Consider the following 11,587-nt stretch of genomic DNA (forward strand, 5'->3'; position numbering starts at 1 on the left):
CTCGCTTTGACTTACTTCAGTGAAGCTTGTTTTTTTAAAAATGTCAACGTTTAACCTCTGCACTTGTTTTCTTCTTTTAGGCATATTTATCTCTTTTTGTGGACCTTGTGACCTGCTGAAACAGAGCAAACTTACTGCCGTTAACTTTCTGTCAGATGGTCCGTGACCATAATGTATGCTAGAAAAGAGCTAATATATCAAAAATTGTTAAACTTAACTAGGGCTATATATTTATATTTAAAAAATAAATAATTTATTAATTTTGTTGTTCCTGAATATTCGTACGTATACTGTATGAGACTGGTTCTAAATATTTAATATCTTCCGATTCTCCTCCTCATGTAAATAAACAAAGTGAATTGTCAAATATATACTCATGGACGCCAGCAGGATTTTCCCCAAAGGAGTGGAATAAAGAACTGACTACAAGGGAAGCTAAAGTCCGATTCCAAGGTGAGCAAAAGATCGACATACAAGCAGTCCCGTATCCAGGTGGGGTCTAGGGAGGCCGGGCCCCCCTAAATTTTGGCTGGCCCCCTAAACATTTTCACGGTAGGCTGGCAAATTAACTATAATATGATGATTAACTATAATATGGTTGGATCCCCCCCCTACATTTTGGGGCTGGCTACAGGCCTGCACACAAGTACAGTCACTTTTTGGAATCACGCACATATACACACACTTTGATGCACGCGTACACAGTGACGTAAATAAGGATGGGCGGGCAAACGGGGCTTGTGCCCCAGGCGGCGGATTGTGGGCGCAAAACTGGGCTAATATTTATTTACACTATAAGGCAAGGAAAGAAGTTTTAACAAACTAAGATTATTAAAAAAATACCTCAGAAACTTAACAGGACAACAATGACTTACCAACCCTAGGATCATATCAGTAGAGCATAAGTTAGTTTCAAAGCTACCTTTCGAGGACATTGTGAAAACCTTTGCAGCCAAAAGAGCCTACAGATTTGAGAGATATGCAAAATGTCTGAATATAATACTCGAGACAACAGCTTGACTGTATGTTATAATTAAAATATTCTATTCTAAAGCAACAAACTGTTGATATATTTTACACGGTTTGGGTACAAAACCTCGCGGCCAGAACCTCGCGGCGACAACCTCGCGGACCAAAACCTCGCCTGGCCAAAACCTCGCCTCCCAAAACCTCGCGGCCCAAAATCTCGCCAGGCCGAAACCTCGCCTGGCCAAAACCTCGCCTCCCAAAACCTCGCGGGCCAAAATCTCGCCGGGCCAAAACCCCGCCTTGCCAAAACCTCGCCGCCCAAAACCTCGCGGGGCCAAAACCTCGCCTGGCCAAAACCTCGCCACCCAAAACCTCGCGGGCCAAAATCTCGCCGGGCCAAAACCTCGCGCCCCAAAATATCGCCATACCCAAAATCTTGCCTGACCAAAATGTAAATGTTCCAACAGATTATAAGGATGACAGTATAAAAGACGCTGTTTCAGAAGAAGTATCACGGGTATTTGACCAAGTCTTCATATAGATACCATATGAAAACTCTATTTCTGTATTAAAGGATTTCAATGTGAAGGTAGGGCGACAGGATGTTTTAAAACTGGTTATAGGGAAAGAAAGTCGGCATATACTAAGGAAAGTAATGACAACTAACGAGGTTAGTTTCGTGAACTTTGGAACATCCAAAAACTTAAAATTTTAACAAAAATCTAATAATATCTATGAAAATATGAAATAATATATGAGTTTTTACGACGTCCCTTGATTATGTCCTATAGGTTAAAGGAGACGTAGATGACCAGGATGAAGGAAATGATCGAATAAAGAAAGTGGGAGGAAACGGGAATAACCCGAGAAAGCCCACGCACACGATGTTTTGTATCTTCTTCTTCTTCTTCTTCTTCTTATGATTATTATTATTATTATTATTATTATTATTATTATTATTATTATTATTATTATTATTATTATTATTATTATTATTATTATTATTATTTGTAATGTGGAATTGCATATTAAGAAACACATTGGGTAAATTTTAAAGAAAAGTTTCATTCGCGGCGAGGTTTTGGCCCGGCGAGATTTTGGGTGGCGAGGTTTTCGCCCGGCGAGATTTTGGCCACGCGAGGTTTTGGGCGGCGAGGTTTTGGCCACGCGAGGTTTTGGGCGGCGAGGTTTTGGCCACGCGAGGTTTTGGCCCGGCGAGATTTTGTCCCGCGAGGTTTTGGCCTGCGAGATTTTGGCCACGCGAGGTTTTGGCCCGGCGAGATTTTGTCCCGCGAGGTTTTGGCCGGCGAGATTTTGGGCGGCGATGTTTCGGCCGCGAGATTTTGTCCGTATCCCCGCTACTTCATATAAAGTCCGCCGTGGCTAAGGCGAGTTCTTGCCCCGGGCGACAACTAGCCTAGTTGCGTCGCTGCGCGTACACATAATACATCATTCAGGGATGCAAATAACAACTCGCCCGGGGACATTTTCGCCGATCTCAGGAGGTTCATCCAAAGAGAGTCCTCTATTGGACCTTCTAATAATGACGTTACAGCAGCTCAAGTTTCTTCCGTCATTGATCTTGAAACTTTGTACTCTGTTCAGTTTATGATAGAACTAAGCTCTTGGTATTAGCGAATATGAATAATGCTAATTAATCTTGGGCATGCTAAAGAAAATCGCTAAAAACAGTAGTGATTTTCAAAGAATATTAAAAGCTGGGATGACAAAATTTAAATTCAAGTAGCAGCTATAAATTGTATGTGCAGCACATAGGGAGAGGTACAGTAGTAGTAAGTTGGAAATAACACATAATATAAGGGTGACTATCATATAACCCATTGTAAGAGAATACTGCACACACTGGGCCTTATGCAGAGTCGTTCTGACGCGTGATTAACGCCATACTAAAGAGTTTTATTAACATGTTTCCTGCAGTAGTCAGACCTTTAGTATGTCTCTAATCATACGTCAAAATGACTCTGCATAAGTCGGACTATATCTCTGTCATCGAGAATAACTGATGCAACGAGAATAACTGAAACAGAAGTGGTTATTTCTTACTTTTTGTTCACTTTTACGAGAATATTTATTCATTGATCCACTGGAAAGTGTGAAACTGGAGTGAGCAGAGGCGGAAGAGAAACTGTGATGAAGGGAGCTTAACACAAAGGGGCGACCGTTATTAGTTAACATCGTATATATAACAATAGTATATACTATAACTAGTACAAAGATAGTACACAAGTATTACGGAAATCTGAACATATTTGCCCTGCTCCTGCATTTTCCGATTTCCCTTACTTTTCTATGATCAATGTTTTTCCTTTCGATAAAATCAAACTACTGTATTCACACTACAATACTACTGTATTTTTGTTACTAGTATTGGAAGAATGAATTTGAGTTTAACATCATTTTCATAACTGATGGTATATGAGACATGGATCTACAGATTAACGTTTGATCAAACCACATGAGCTCCCACCGAGAATCGAAATCGAGTCTCCCAAAGTGCTAGTGTAAAAGTGTAATAATTGAGAGCTCCATGTTACTAGTGTCACGGCCATTCTCACACATCATTGTTGCATGCTTCTATATACCAGAGACGGAGTGGGCCAGTGGGTCGTGGGTCAACAGCATGTGACCCACTGTGACCCACCACCCACCATGACCCATTGTGACCCACTGCGACCCACCACCCACTGTGACCCACGGACTCAGTATGATTTCATAGGAAAAGAATCATAAATACGAAAATTAGAATGAGTAAAACAAAATGTTGCTAAATGGACAAGAAAGTTTTATTTTTGTTTTATTGTTCTTATTTACTGCTCTTTTGAGATGAAATTTGCCACAGACATGTCTTTGCCGATTATACACATACTAACATTATAAGAAATACCGGGCGAATTCGTTATCAAATTATATTCCTACAAAAACATATTTATAGACATGCGACAATAATTTTGGACATGAGTGTACATACAGAACTTGGGTTCCAGTCACTTGATGATGCAAAATTAAAAACGTCTTGGCCTTGTTACTTTACCATGTACAGAAATGGTTCTCAGATTAATTTTACATTACACCCTCCAGTTCGTCTTCATTTGCATCCAAGAGTAAGCCTGATTTAGAAGTATTTTGAGGCAAATAGCGTTCTATTGTCATTATAGATAAGCCATGCTCTGTTCAATCGCACGAGGAATGCTAACCACCGAGATTTTTAAGTAATTAAACATTTAATAAATATAAACAGATGAAAACATGGTGAGTGGTTTGAGGTTTGGAGTCCCGTTCAGCAGCAAACCCATATGAGATGTGAAGCTACAGCTTAACGTAAAATCCTAACTACATAAATTGTCGCCTGGAATCAAACTCAGGTTTCCGCGCCAAAGACGTCTATGCTAATCATATAGCCACAAGGAAACTAAATATGAAAATATGGTTATTCTGAATTATCGTTGTTATTATTATTATTATTATTATTATTATTATTATTATTATTATTATTATTATTATTATTATTATTATTATTATTATTATTATTATTATTATTATTATTATTGAACATTTGAGATTTCAATGCTGAATCTGAAATTATACACTAAGTATAGTGTTACAAACATACAAATAACAACACTACGTACATGGTTCAGTTTCAGTTTATACATAAACTGCTTCTTTAAAAATGCTCTTCGTTTCTAAATTATTACACATGGCGTACGCACCTTTGGCGCAGGAGGACCGGTTCGATTCTCAGCTGAAGCTCATGCAGTTCGGGTTTCATGTTAAGCTGTAGTTCCACGTCTCATGCACGCTCATGCTGAAAGGGACCCTAAATTCAAATGTAAATTACTACATATTTTTAATTTCTACCTTTTTGTAACCCGATTTCAAAATCTGCAGCAAATGCAACACATAATTGTGGTCAGTGTGTTAAGGCTAGGGTGACCATAAGTCCCGTTTTGACCGGGACAGTCCCATCTTAAGGGTGTGCCCTGGCCGTCCCGTCAGTAGAGAGAAAAAGGTAATATTTGTTCCGTTTTATGCAAGTGAAAGAAGTAAATAACAAACCCAGTACCTTTTCTCCTTATAAAGGTATTAATAATTAATAACAGCAAAGAGCATTGAACTGAAATTCCCTACATTAACAGTATTACTCGAAAGGCAGTAGAGGTTTTAGAAGTTGCTTGTTTGTACAGAGCTTGTTGAGAAACTTCAATGTGTTTTTCCTCTTTCATAAGTATCGGATTACTTGATCGTACCCTGTAACAAAGAGAGAGAGGAGAAGCTCTGATATCAGGGCGCTGATAAGAACAAAGATACACCTAAAAGTTTAGGATAAGTCCTCCTGAGAAATACTTCTGGCATTCTTCAGTTCAAGAATCAACTTTTTACCCAATGTAATATCAAGGATTCGAGCTAGGACAAAGGAACAAATACATTTAGCATCATGTCCTACTATATTGTAAGTTAAAAGTTGTTTGGTGTATACAGGGTGGTCGTGCATGAATGTCGGAAAATTCGGGAGAGGAATCTATAGGTAAAAACAAGCAAGAAATGTCCTATGAACATTGGGTGAATGCGGCTTCGTTTGGACACTAGAGGCGTCTGAAATGCCACCTTCCGAGGCGGCAATTTGCAATATCTTAAGAACGGAGAGAAATACGAATGTCGGGTCAAAACATATCAAAGGAAACCCCATCCGAAGAATCCAATTATGCATAAGTGATGGCGAAACAGTGGCGGCGCTGGAGGGACGCACAAAGAAAGTGAATGAAACATGGAGAAAAGTGAACAATTTACACTGAAAAATTGTAGGAGGGGATGTTACTTAGAACATGCAACAACAAATGTTAATGAACAAAGGCAACAACGGCTAGTCTGTAGGGACTTTATGGGAGGCGGATTGTAGGAATACAGTATCTTTGTAATGGTGAGAAATAGAAATATCGGGTCAAAACATATCAAAGGAAATCCCATCCGAAGAATCCAATTATGTATAAGTGATGGCGAAACAGTGGCGGCGCCAGGGCAGCACAAAGAAAGTGAATGAAACGCGGAGGAAAGTTGAAATTTGTGAAAACACAACTATTTGAAAGCAATCAGGAAACAAGGAATACAACTCTAGGTGTACTGTATGATACTTCTACATTAATAAATATTAAATGTATAACATTCCGATATTTTTTTATTACTTTTACGATCCTATTGCAAAATCAAATACACAATTTCTTCCGTTGATTTTACAAATTTATGCTCCCATAACATGGGATATCACTCAGAATTCTGCCCCATTCCACCGCATTTATCTCAGATGCAACTTTCCTTTTACTAGTTTCCGTTCTACATTTATGTATTTCCCTCCATTACAGCAGCATACACACCCTACGTAAGTTAATATCGTATTGGGTTTAAAACAGTCATATTTTGCTCTACTACCTATTCATCTCATATCGTATCAATCCGCTAACTCATACAGTCCAGAATTTAACATTGTTTCTCCCTTATTAATCAACCTACACTTATAACCTTCATTACAAGTGACTGGAACTCAAGTTCTGTATGTACACTCATGTTCAAAATTATTGTCGCATGTCTATAAATATGTTTTTGTAGGAATATAATTTGATAACGAATTCGCCCGGTATTTCTTATAATGTTAGTATGTGTATAATCGGCAAAGACATGTCTGTGGCAAATTTCATCTCAAAAGAGCAGTAAATAAGAACAATAAAACAAAAATAAAACTTTCTTGTCCATTTAGCAACATTTTGTTTTACTCATTCTAATTTTCGTATTTATGATTCTTTTCCCATGAAATTTACCACAAATATACATTTCCCGATTATACACATAATATCAGTATTAAAAGTACCCTACAAAATCATTATCAAATTATACTCTTACAAGAAGACAGTTATAGATATTCGACAATCATTTTGGACATGAGTGTACATTTGAAATCAAAAGAAGGTATTGCATTATAAAGTGTACGATTTCTGGATAAGCCAGTGTATTTATTGTGAGCACAATTAGCACAATTATGTTATCTAATAAAAATGTTAAAATTGTAGGCAGTAATAACATTCATGTGTAGTTCGTTTTTCAAACTTTTATTTGGATGAAGACTTATTTAAGGATAATATATTTGTACCGCGTAAAGTGTGAACAGAAATCAAGAATTATAATGCAATGTACGTATGTCAGAAGTAATAATATGGATAATTTCTCTCTCTTTTCAGACACACACTCACAGAAACGAAAGCAACAAGCATAGTAGCAGGTTGAATTTGAAACTCTGTGGTCATCGGTACGTGGCCAATAAGGGTGCTACCTCAGCCATGTATTGGATGCACGTCTTGGGATCGGCGGAAATGCGTCCCGGGTTGGATTCCCGCTCGAGTGAACATTTTTTTTTGCTTTAACCAATAAAGTAGTGATAAAATGTTAACTAGCAATAAAATGTAACCTATTACGTGTTGTATATTGATATCACGAGTTATATGGTTAGCACAGTCGTTGTGTAAAAATGTTCTTGGCTTTTCTTGTCTATATCTGTGGACAGTGTGCGAATTACAAGGGGAAAGAAAGATAAATTTCTGTTGGTAATACTGGATGTATGCTATAACCAGCGGCGTCATTTCAAGAGCACCACTGAAATGAGACTTACGTTTTATACTAGTATATTAGTGGGCAATCGATTAAAGTATATCTATTCCTCAAACTCTTCAGGGGCAAATTGCTTCTACTGCTCTCCCTAAATGACGCCCCTGCCTACAACTGTCATAGTTGGCCATGCTATTGTCGTCTGAAGCACAATCCATCTCCCCTTGTAAAAGTCCAGTCAATTCGCATCAAGAATATTTTTTCACAACGGCTGTGCTAACCATAATATAACCCATGGTATCAATATACAACGCGGAATAGGTCACATTTTATTGTTAGTTAACATGGAATATTCAAAGTTTTTACAACTGATTTGAACATTTCTATTGTTTTTTTATATTATAAACATATGATGAATTAATATTTTACTTGTAGTTACAAATAGCTACTTTATTGGTTAAAAAACGAAAAAGACTCGAGCAGAAATCGAACCCGGGACCCTTTGCACGAGAGTTGTGGACCCTCCTAACTCTGCCACGCCGTCACTTGATAACTTTACGCATCGTGTCATATATGCGGCAAGTTGGAATCTTTAAGACGTTTTCCCCCCACATTTCTGGGTATTGCGCTCCTCCAGTTTGTAATATTAACAGTTTAAGTGTGCACTACTGCCTCGCGAAGGATGACCCCGAAGTTCATTTAAAAAAGTTTGCTTACCCCTTGTTAGTTAACTGTGGCCGGGCTTTTCTCATGTTACTTTCATAGAATACATGTTCTAAGCGAGGAAAAAATATTAAAAATATACTCCAAAAAAAGAGTTTCTGACGAATGTTTTATTATACGAAGATGAAACTCGTCATTTAAACTGCTCCTTACAAATCTGTGATCACGTGGTCCATTGTTTTCGGAAATTCCAACTCTAGCAAACAAAGCAGAGCAACTCCTACAATACCTTAATTTTCCATTTTGAGTTCATAAACTGGCCAAAATGAGTAAGCATTTTAGCTGTTCAAAATATATCTAGAAGATATTTAACAGTTGGATTCATTTGGATCTTTTTCATTTCACTTCGATTGATATGCTATTCTATTGGGGAAGAGTTTAAATATTTCGCAGTCTTGGGAAGTAACGTAACGCAAGTAACGCGTTATTTTTTAAGTTACAATTTCTAGTAACGCGTTACATTTTTCCAAAGTAACTAACGGTAACGTGTTACAAATTTTTCAGTAACGTGCCCAATTTGCGTTACTTTTATCGTAACATTTCCGATGATAACTATATGTACACCTTTTTCGGAAACAAATGTATCTTTCCTGTAGTAAATTTCTCAGAATGGAGCAATGGAGCATGAACTGTCAGTCACGACACACAGAGAAACAGATAAGATCTTAGTCCCACATGCTGTTTTCGGAAGATAAGTTCAGTCTCAGGGAAATCATGTATACTGATTGCAAGCACTTGGAAGATTTTGTCATAGATTTTGACAGCTCCAGTTCGTCCACAAATTTGAGAAAGCATCTAAAATTAAGTTTTTGTTAAGTTAAATTTCTAGAGTAGACCGAAACAGCACCCACACAAACATTTGGAATCAAGCTACTGTCCATAATAATTTGCTATATTGATTATTTGTTTACGCGTGTTGTTAGCAATATTATATTAATACTTACTTCAGTACTTCATTTTTGTATAGTGCGTTTCTGTTAATACTTATGAAGCCTTTGAGTTGCAATTTCCTCGAAAAAAGTTTCAATTGAAACAAAGTTATAAAAAAGATGTGATTTCGTTTTCTCAAGAGATTAAATAAAGAAATGTAAGTATATTGAGTGTAGGTGAAGTAGAAGATGTAATATGCTGATTAGTTATCGTGGAATTGATATAGTGATTTTCTACGATATACTCTTTCAACTTGAATAAGCAGGTTTTAAATTAGTCAGCGAAACGTCAAAACATCCATGTAACAAATATTGTAAAATGTTTCATATGATTATGATTATCCTTAATTATAAATCAATAATAAAGAATCACACACACACACACACACACACACACACACACATATATATATATATATATATATATATATATATATATATATATATATATATATATATATATATATATATATATATATATATATATATATATATATACTTTTCAAAATATTTTTATTTGGTAGCAAATATGTTTACAATATGTTACAGCAGCTACAAATAGTGCAACATATACACACTGTAAAAATCCTACACTTTTTGGATCAAAAGATCCAATATATTTCAATGAAAAATTTTCTTGTACGCCTCATATCTGGGGGACTTTACATATAGTGTAGCCAAACCCGAACTACCATTTAACTCAGTATGATGTGTTTATTACGTAGATCGGAATTTTATTGTTGCTATTACTGTGGATATGATTGATGGGTGTCATAATTAACGATATACAGTAAGAAGTTGATTTGAATAAAGTGTTTGATGAGCAGTCCTACTTTATTAGAAAGTAACTGTCCGCATGAAAGAATATAGCAGCGCTACTATTATCAACCTAAAGTTCTAAACATTTACGATGATTGGAGAAAATCAGAATTTTCAATGATAATAATAATAATAGTGGTAGTAGTAGTAGAAGAAAAATTTGAAATAATAAGAATTTTTAAAAATATATTAAAAGTTTCGTACCTAAAACTAACGCGTTACTTGCGTTTCATTCGAAGTAGAGTAAAAGTTAATTTTCTGGGGCAAGTAATGCGTTAGTAACGCGTTACATTTTTACAAGTAACTTAACCAACACTGATATTTCGCAAATAATATTTCCTTAAACTTATTCTTCTCGTTGGAAGATTGTACATTTCAACTAGTTCGTGTCTGACCTTTAAAGATTGCTCCAGCCTATATTTTTAAACGAATTGTGTATTCTATTTTTTGATTTTTAGAATATGTTTCCGGGTCTTTTGAACCCGTATTAGGAACCTAGAAGCACAATTTTAGGAAACTAAAAATCAAGTTTAATTATGAGTCATAATAGTTCAGCGAGCACTTTTATACGCAGATTTACGACTTCAGTCTATTTTGTGTTACATGGAAATTGCTTCATGCATGGCTTGTAGATTACTAGAGGCTTTTCACAGTTCACAAACCAATCATATTTCCTCAAACTGATAGTTCTAAGATTGATCAGTTGGTTCATTGGCAGTGTAACATCCCCTTCAGCACCAAGACTATATGAGGCATGGTTCTACAACTTAACTTGGGATACTAAACTAAATGAACTCACATCAGGAATTAATCTCTTGATAGGGTTGATTCCATAAACGTTACATTCTTTTCATTCTCACATGAGTATTCCCAAATAGAATATGACCTTCCAGAATACATACTGTCTTTCCACTCGGTATGAACACTAGTTTATTAATCATATTCTCAGTAAATAGTGAACATGATTTTTTTTCAACATACTGAAACATCTAATAATAAAAACAAAATATACTAATATTGTTTCTTTCCTCTTCTCTTTATATTCTCTCACACACACCAGTATTTCATTGATAACATTGTGTTTTTTTTTTAAAAAAAAGGTTTGTTCAGTTCACAGTTAAGACAGGGATTAGACAGGCACTTGAAAGCGCCTCAGGTTATATTGCTTTGCTCTTCTGCCCAGTGGTGACTCATCAACTTGCTACTTTCATTTCAATTATTTGTATATTTAGTTTCGGATGTAAGCTTATTTTTATATTTCATTAATGGAAAAAATCTAGAACACCTTTACTTTTGATCTACCTAGGTAGAATCATACTTGCAGCCTTATATTATTACCCTAGACAAGAAAAGAAAATCTAACAGAATAAAACCATATATAAAACTCTAATACTACAAGTAATAGCTGTTTCTTCGACAAAAAGAAAAAGTAAATACTACAAGTAATTGCTGTTCCTTTGACGAAAAGAAATAAAAGTATAAATACAACAAGTATTGGCTGTTCCTTCGACGAAAAGAAAAAAGTGGGCTTGACG

At 36.0% G+C, this 11,587-nt stretch overlaps 1 protein-coding gene across 4 annotated transcripts in view; it reads right to left on the reverse strand.

The window, feature by feature from the left end:
• Positions 1-169, reverse strand: part of LOC145664307 (solute carrier family 25 member 45-like) — an 88,269-nt gene extending 88,100 nt beyond the window's left edge. For 2 of the 4 annotated variants that reach the window (XM_081730852.1, XM_081730855.1), the window contains exon 1: positions 16-169. The gene's annotated coding sequence lies outside the window, so the exon portion shown is untranslated. The remainder of the gene's footprint in view (positions 1-15) is intronic. The other 2 variants (XM_081730856.1, XM_081730857.1) reach the window with 1 other exon arrangement.
• Positions 170-11,587: the final 11,418 nt, after the last annotated feature.

The sequence above is a fragment of the Thermobia domestica genome, chromosome 11 (genome assembly GCF_964235325.1).
Source record: "Thermobia domestica chromosome 11, izTheDome1.hap1.1, whole genome shotgun sequence".
Classification (NCBI taxonomy): Eukaryota; Metazoa; Arthropoda; class Insecta; order Zygentoma; family Lepismatidae; genus Thermobia; species Thermobia domestica.